Source organism: Trichosurus vulpecula, chromosome 1 (genome assembly GCF_011100635.1).
Source record: "Trichosurus vulpecula isolate mTriVul1 chromosome 1, mTriVul1.pri, whole genome shotgun sequence".
Taxonomy (NCBI): domain Eukaryota; kingdom Metazoa; phylum Chordata; class Mammalia; order Diprotodontia; family Phalangeridae; genus Trichosurus; species Trichosurus vulpecula.
The window spans coordinates 500,762,547-500,769,690 of NC_050573.1; positions in this window are offsets into that span (position 1 = coordinate 500,762,547).

Sequence of the window (7,144 nt, forward strand, 5' to 3'; positions counted from 1 at the left end):
TCAGAAGATTCATTATTTGTGCAAATAGGGACCTACCTGTATTCATGCATATAACAGAATTTGTTATTATTATTTCTAAATATATTCTTTTTTTAAAAATCAACTTTATTTTCAGCTCCAGATTCTCTCTCTCACTCTTGCTTCTCATCTTTATTAATAAAGCAAGAAAAATAAAATCTTTTACAAACATGTATAGTCAAGCAAAACAAATCCCCACATTAGCTATTTCCAAAAAACCTCAATATGCCTCCGAATGCTTTCTGAGTCCACCACTTCTCTATCTGGAGTTGGGCAGCATGTTTCATTATGACTCCTCTGGAATTGTGGTTGGTCCTTGTTTTAACTAAATTCTTCGCTTTGATTTTATGTTTTGAGATAATTTATGTTACTGCATCTAAGATATACACTGACTTACGCAAGTAGAATTAGACATTTGAAAACTTTAAAGAAAAATAAATACCATTTTGACAAAGAACTTGATGTAAGCCGGACCAGCCCCTATATAGGTGAAGTCAAGAGTCATCTACTTTTATTGACTCCTGGTCATATAGACATGGGACTCCATCAACAAGTTATCAGGAAGGGGCTTCTAGTTTAGATGGTGATGTGGGAAGTTTGGCTAACAGACTCCTTATCAAAGATCTAAAAAGGTGCCAGATGAAGCAATGATCAAAGAGACCAGCAGGAAACATCAGTAAGTTCCTCCATCCAGTCCAGAATTGAACAAGAAAGCCAGAAGTCTGGTGGACACTCCTAGAGGACACCAGAAGCCTGTAAAAAGGACCGCCCAGGGAAATGGACCCAGTTCCAGGATGCCTGAAACTAACCAGTGGCCAATATTCAGCATCCTTCGGGAGCCTCAGTAGGGGACAAATTCAACTCCCACTTGGCGATTATATAGGGAAAAGGAAATGGAGACAGGGTCAAGACCAGCTCTCCAGTCCCCTCCCACCCTCCACCCAGGAAATTCAGGCAGAAGCCAGGGATTGTAGCAGAGGGCAGAGTCCCTGTCCCAGGTCAAGACTTTGAAAGCTGCCAGGGAGGAGGACCAAGAACCAGCCATCCCATCCAGGACTCTAGAAAGGCATTGATAGTAGAATCCAGACAACACCAGGGACAGGACCATCTAGGACTGGGAGCTGCTACATGGGGCTGCCCTATTCTGCCACAACCTCATCTTCTATCCTGCCAGTTCCTCCATCTGCTTTTCCTTTCTTGGCCAAGTACTGACCACCCATCCCTATCTCTGCTAGAGGAATCCTGGAGGGAATTTCTGCCCTAGACCCATTCCCTCCAGGCTCCCTACTCTGTCGGGCAAACACTACATTCACCCTGAACCCTCCTATATGCATTATCTGTTCCCACTTAGTGTGATTTCCTTAAAATCTGTTTCAAGGGGATTGTTATTTTTTTTCCTATTTGTACTTTCAATGGGTTAACATAGTGCTTAACTCATAGTAAGTACTTAATAACTACTTTTCATTTATTTCATTCATGTTGGAAGTCACATAAGTCTCAACCTACCAGGCCCTGCTCAAGCCTGCCCGAAGGCTATCCACAGGTGCTAGACTAAATTAGTTTTTAGAAAGATGTATCAAGTTAAGAACAATTGATAAAAAAAACCAAAACAAAACATCTGTAACAGCCTTCCACCTGTACACACAGAATCCAGGGGAAGTTAAGCTCATACTTAGAAAGCACATGCTGCAAAAAGATGATTCACAGCTCTTGGCTGTTAGAAGTCCTTTTTTCCCTTTTGTGGGGACACCAATGAAGATCCCCTCAGGCATGATACAGCTTTTCTGTTGTGCTTCTTGTAGGGTCCTGAAGCAGTTTTTCCTCTGGGTGTCTAGTCTGTCCTCAGATCTCCTCCCCAGGCCCACCCCCCAGCTACTGCTGTTTTGGGGACACCAATGAAGAGACCAAACAAAGACACTTGGGCTAAGGGGTGGCTGAGGCCCTCCGCCTTCTCCTCCTCTTCCTTCTCCTTCTTCTCCCCTCCCACTTGCCTTGGCTGGAATGACTCTGTCTCTCTACCACCAGACATTCAGATCCTCAGGCTCTGATTTGTTTGGTAAAACCCACAGAATATGATCAAGTCTCCTCAACCAATCCAATATATACTTCCCGTGCAACATTACTCCATTTCTTCTAGTGGCTTTCAAGGACTTCTTGTACCTAGTCTAATGCTTTTGATTGGTTGATTCACCATAGATGACGAGGCTTCCAGTCACCACTAGTTTGTATCAGTGGTTGATTAAATGACTCAGTTGAAATCTTCTCATGTGATGAGAGTATTAAGGTGTAGTATCTTATTGGCTGATCTGATTGATGGACTCAATGACTCCCTCCTCCCTCAAATGTGGATAAGGAAACAGGCAAAGAGAGGTTCAGTGACTTTCCCTGCGTAACAGAGCCCTTTAGAAAGTGTGTGAGGAAAGATTTGAATACAGATCTTACTGACTCCAAATCTAACACTTTATTCCAGCTAACTGCCATTAGAAGTGACCAAGGTTATTTAATTTATATTTTCTAAATTTCAGAAGTTTTGTAACTGAATCAATCTGTACATAATTTACAGCATTATCATATATTCTTTAAGATAATTTCATTTCACACATTCAAAATGTGTGTTGTAGGACCAGAATGTGAAGAAAGCCATAAAATAAGGTAAAGGCTGCTGCTGCTGAGACTCAGGACTAATGTTCTTGAACTATGAGAACAGAAAGTTAGGTCTTACTACCTGAAGCCATTCCAAGAGAGCCTCTCACCACCCTGAGACATCAGGAGCTATACTCTTCGTTCTTTTATGTTTAGATGTTAACATTTCCTTTTTTTGAGACGTTTCTTTTTTTTTTTTACTTGATAACATGAGATGTTTGTGATTAAGTGACCATAATTCTGAACTGACGAGTTGGAAACGTTTAGTTTCTTATATTCCAAGTTTAAAATGCTTCCAAAAACTGGAGTGTAATTCTTTATGTATTTATGTGTCTATCTTATATAAACCTTGTTCTGTTTTTAAAACAAGGAGCTCCATTTCTGTAGAGTGTGTTATTTCAGCCACAGTTTTCACCTATAGATTATGACCAGCTGGGCTCAATTTAGAGCTGTTAAAACCAATATTAGCCTTAAAATTTTGTTAGCAAAAGTTCTTACATATAAGAATAATTAATTTGATCTTCACAACAGAACTCTGAGGCAAATAGTGCAAGTATTATTCACCTTTTATAAAGCAGGAAACAGACTCAAAGATAGTCTATGTGTCTTACCTGGAGAGGGATGGTAGGGGTGAGGGTGGGATGGATCAGGTTTTATAATCAACTTTAGAGCCAGAACAGGAAGCTAGGTCTTCTGACCCTTTCTGAAACCTTTCTTGGTTTCAAATTTATCTGTAAAATGAGGGAGTTAAACCTCTAAAAGAAAGTGACCTCTGAGGTCCCTTCCGGCTCTTAATCCTGTGACTTCAAAGCTCAGTGGTGGTAATGCTAGACCATACTGCTTCTCTGTGTCAAAACTACGAAATGAGTCTTGGGATGTAGGTCTAGGGCCTAAGACAAATCAGTCCAGGGATATGTAAATCAAAATGAATTTAATGAAAATGTGTTAACAGGTGCAAAGAAATATTTTAATATATTGTTATTCCTATCTGTTTCCTTTTTATCCATGTTATGTGGTGGAGGAGGAGGAGAAGAGGGAGCTAGTCTCCAAAAATTGACTATCCAAACAAATTTAATAATAGAATTAGGTGAACTAGACGAGTAATCTGTTTTTCTGTGAGTTAGTCCTTTAGACAGCACCCAAAAGTTGAACCAACTGAAATGCAGACAATGTTGTAGACCTCTTTAGTTTTCTGGGTTTTTTTGTGGGATTCTGAGATTATGGAGAAATTACATATTTGTGGCACATAGGTTCTGAGATTTTATTTGCCTAGTTATCTAAAGGCAAAAAAGAAAGAGGTAATGGCCAAGAAAATGCTATATAGTATATAATAGTGCACCACTACTTTGGCCTCCACTGCCTAAAGGCCAAGTAGGTTACATTTCATCTTGTCCCCCCTTCTTGCCCCTCCCCATCATTCTCTGATACCCTTAAGGGGGTCTGGGTGTCTAGGGTTTATGTCATTGACTCCAGTCTCTGTAATTGTTGTTCCCTCTCTATTGGGGGTCCCCTTCAACCCAGTTCATTAACCAGTCAGTAATCAGATTAGTTTTTATAAAGGCATATTTATTTTAAAGCGGTAGCAAGAATAAACATACAAATGTTCCCCTAACACCTGGGGACATATTCACCACCACCTCTGACTCATACTCTGGGCAGAGGGAGGGGATTAGGTTCACAGTTTAACTCATTTCCTATATAGCACAGACCCAAATTCCAAGTCCAAAGCCCACCTTGGCTTCCCCGCTGGCTGCAACATCCATTCTAGAATCCTGCCTCCAAAATCTCCCTGGCTTGATTCTGGGTCCAGTGGGGATTCTACCCTCAATACCTAGACCTGATGAGAACAAACAAAACAGGGCAAAACATGAATTTGAATTCTGTCTCCTACTCTTACTAATTGTGCACTAGTGTGGCTTTTAAAACCCTTCACACCCTTTCCCCTTTTCATCTTTCCAGTCTTACGCACTTTATTCCCCTCTATGATCTAGTAACAATGGTCGTCTTGCCATCTTGCTGTTCTTCACACACTCTATTTTTCTACTTACTGCCTTTTCATTGGCTGTCCCCATACCTAAAATGTTCTCCCTCCTCATTTCTCTCTCATGGATTCTCTGCCTTCTTTTAATACCTCAAATCTCACCTACTCTAGTGGACCTTTCCTTATCCCCCTCATCCCCCAGTTCTTTTCCTCTGAGTTTACCTCCAATTTATACTGTATATCTTTTTAAAAATTATTTTTTTCTGTTGTCTGGTATTTATTTTCTCTCTCTCCTGCCTCCCCTTATTCCCCCCAAAAGAAAAACAAAACCCAGATACCAAATAAGTATGGTTAAGCAAAATAAATTCCCATTTTGATCTTACAAAAAAAGTGTCTCGTTCTGCCAATTAAGTCCATCACCTCTCTGTCATGAAGTGGGTAGTATTCTTCATTATCAGTCCTCTAGGATTACGGTTGGTCATTTCCAGATTTCTTAAGTCTTTGAAATGTTATTATTGTATTAGTTGCTCTCCTACTTCTGCACATTATACTCTGCATCAGTTCATATAAGTCTTTCCAAATTTCTAGGAGAATATTGTTTTTTCTTATATCACAATAGTATTTTATTACATTTATATATCATAATTTGTTCATCCATTCCCCAGTTTCTGGATACCCCCTTGGTTTCCAGATCTTTGTCACTAAAAAAATTAGCTATAAATGTTTTTGTATATAAAGGGCCTTTTAGTTGTTCTTTGAGCTGTTTGGGGGTATAGAGCTAGTAATGATATCACTGGGTAAAAGGGTATACACAGCATGTAGACTTTTTGTTTTAATATTTCTTTCCTTGATTATTCCATTGTAGGCTTCAGATTGGTCTGGAAGCTGGTATTGAGACCCTGCTCAGCCCTGGGGTCCAAGCTACAAATGCTGCTTGATTTTGAACTTGCACGTTTCAGCTGGTATATAGTCTAAGGCCTGGGACTGCTCCTCACCTTGGAAGGTCACCTGTAGTCACAGATATCCTTTTCAGTTTGCTTTTAATCTGTAACCTGGAACTGAGTAATGAAGACAGAACTTCCAGTTTGCATCTATTGCACCCTGAACAAGATCAGACCCTTCTCTGCTAAATTGGGGACCTCTTCTTGTTCTGGGGCATAGTCTCTCCCTGTATGTGGATGCTCTGCACAAGCTAATCCTAGCTAGATTCCACCCCCAATATCTGCAGACCTCTGTGTCTTTCCCCCCATGCCAATCTGGGCTGGAAAAAATGACTTCTTCATGTCTAGGCAGCCACCTCAGCTGCCGCTTTTGAGGTCTGCAGAATGTTTTTCTTGCAATAACTCTCTGACGTAGGTAGTACAAGTATTATATACGTTTAACAGATGAGGAAACTGAAGTCGAGGTAGCAAGGTGGTGGAGTGGATAAACTGCTAGACCTGGAGTCAGGAAGTCCTGGATTCAAATCTCGATTCAGACACTTACTAGCTGTGTGACCCTGGGCAAGTCATTTAGCCTGTATTTGCCTCAGTTTCTTCATCTGTAAAATGAGGATACTAATATCTCCCAGGGTTGTTGTGAGGATCAAATGAGATATTTGTAAAGTACTTTGCAAACCTTAAAGCTCTGTATAAAAGGCATTATTATGATAATATTTTTAATTGTTACTAAAAATAATGAAAAGTCAGGCTATTTGCTGGTATATGTTTGAGCTAGGGACTCAGAGCTGCTGACTCCCAGCCGTTTCCACTGAATTTCTCTGGCTGTCACAGACTCTTTGCCTATAGAAAGGATGGACTTAGTTGATACCTATGGTTTCTTCTAGGTCTAATCTATGATCATAAGACATTTTCATTCAGGAGAGAGAGCAGCGTTCTTATATGAATGAGAAGAGAGGGAAATTATATTTCAGAATAAGATATCAGGAAAGTCATTGTGTTAACTTAAGAGTATAGCTTTCTAATGGTGGAATTTGCCCGTGTTACACAACATTTGGGCATGGATGTTGTCCCTTTCGCCACCAAATCGCATTATCTGATGCACTGTATTTCATCCACATTGTGGATTTGACATCCGCTAAATGATTGTCTTTTACTACTGTATTCTTCTTTGTAAATGTGCAGTATTTAATATGCAATGAGGGTTTAAAGAAGGATTGAAAACTTAGCCTCATTTATGATATTGTTTCTGTAGGAAAATGTCCAGAATTCTAAAGCATTGTCTTCTAGAGCATCTCTTACCTATTGTAGATCTGGTCAAAAAGAGGCTTCCTTTCCCTGCCAAGGTGGTAGGTCAAACCAAAAAGTTGTTTTAAATATAAGGTATGTTTGTAAATCTAGGGTTCTTATTTCAAGGGCCACTTGCTTTCATAATTTGCTTGTGATATTTCATCTAAGAAGGCATCAAGAGTTAGGTAACATTTATAGAATGCTTTAAGATTTGCATAGGTCACTTCAGGAGTCACGTGTTGGTGCAGCTGCTCAGGGGACCCCCAGGAAGTGC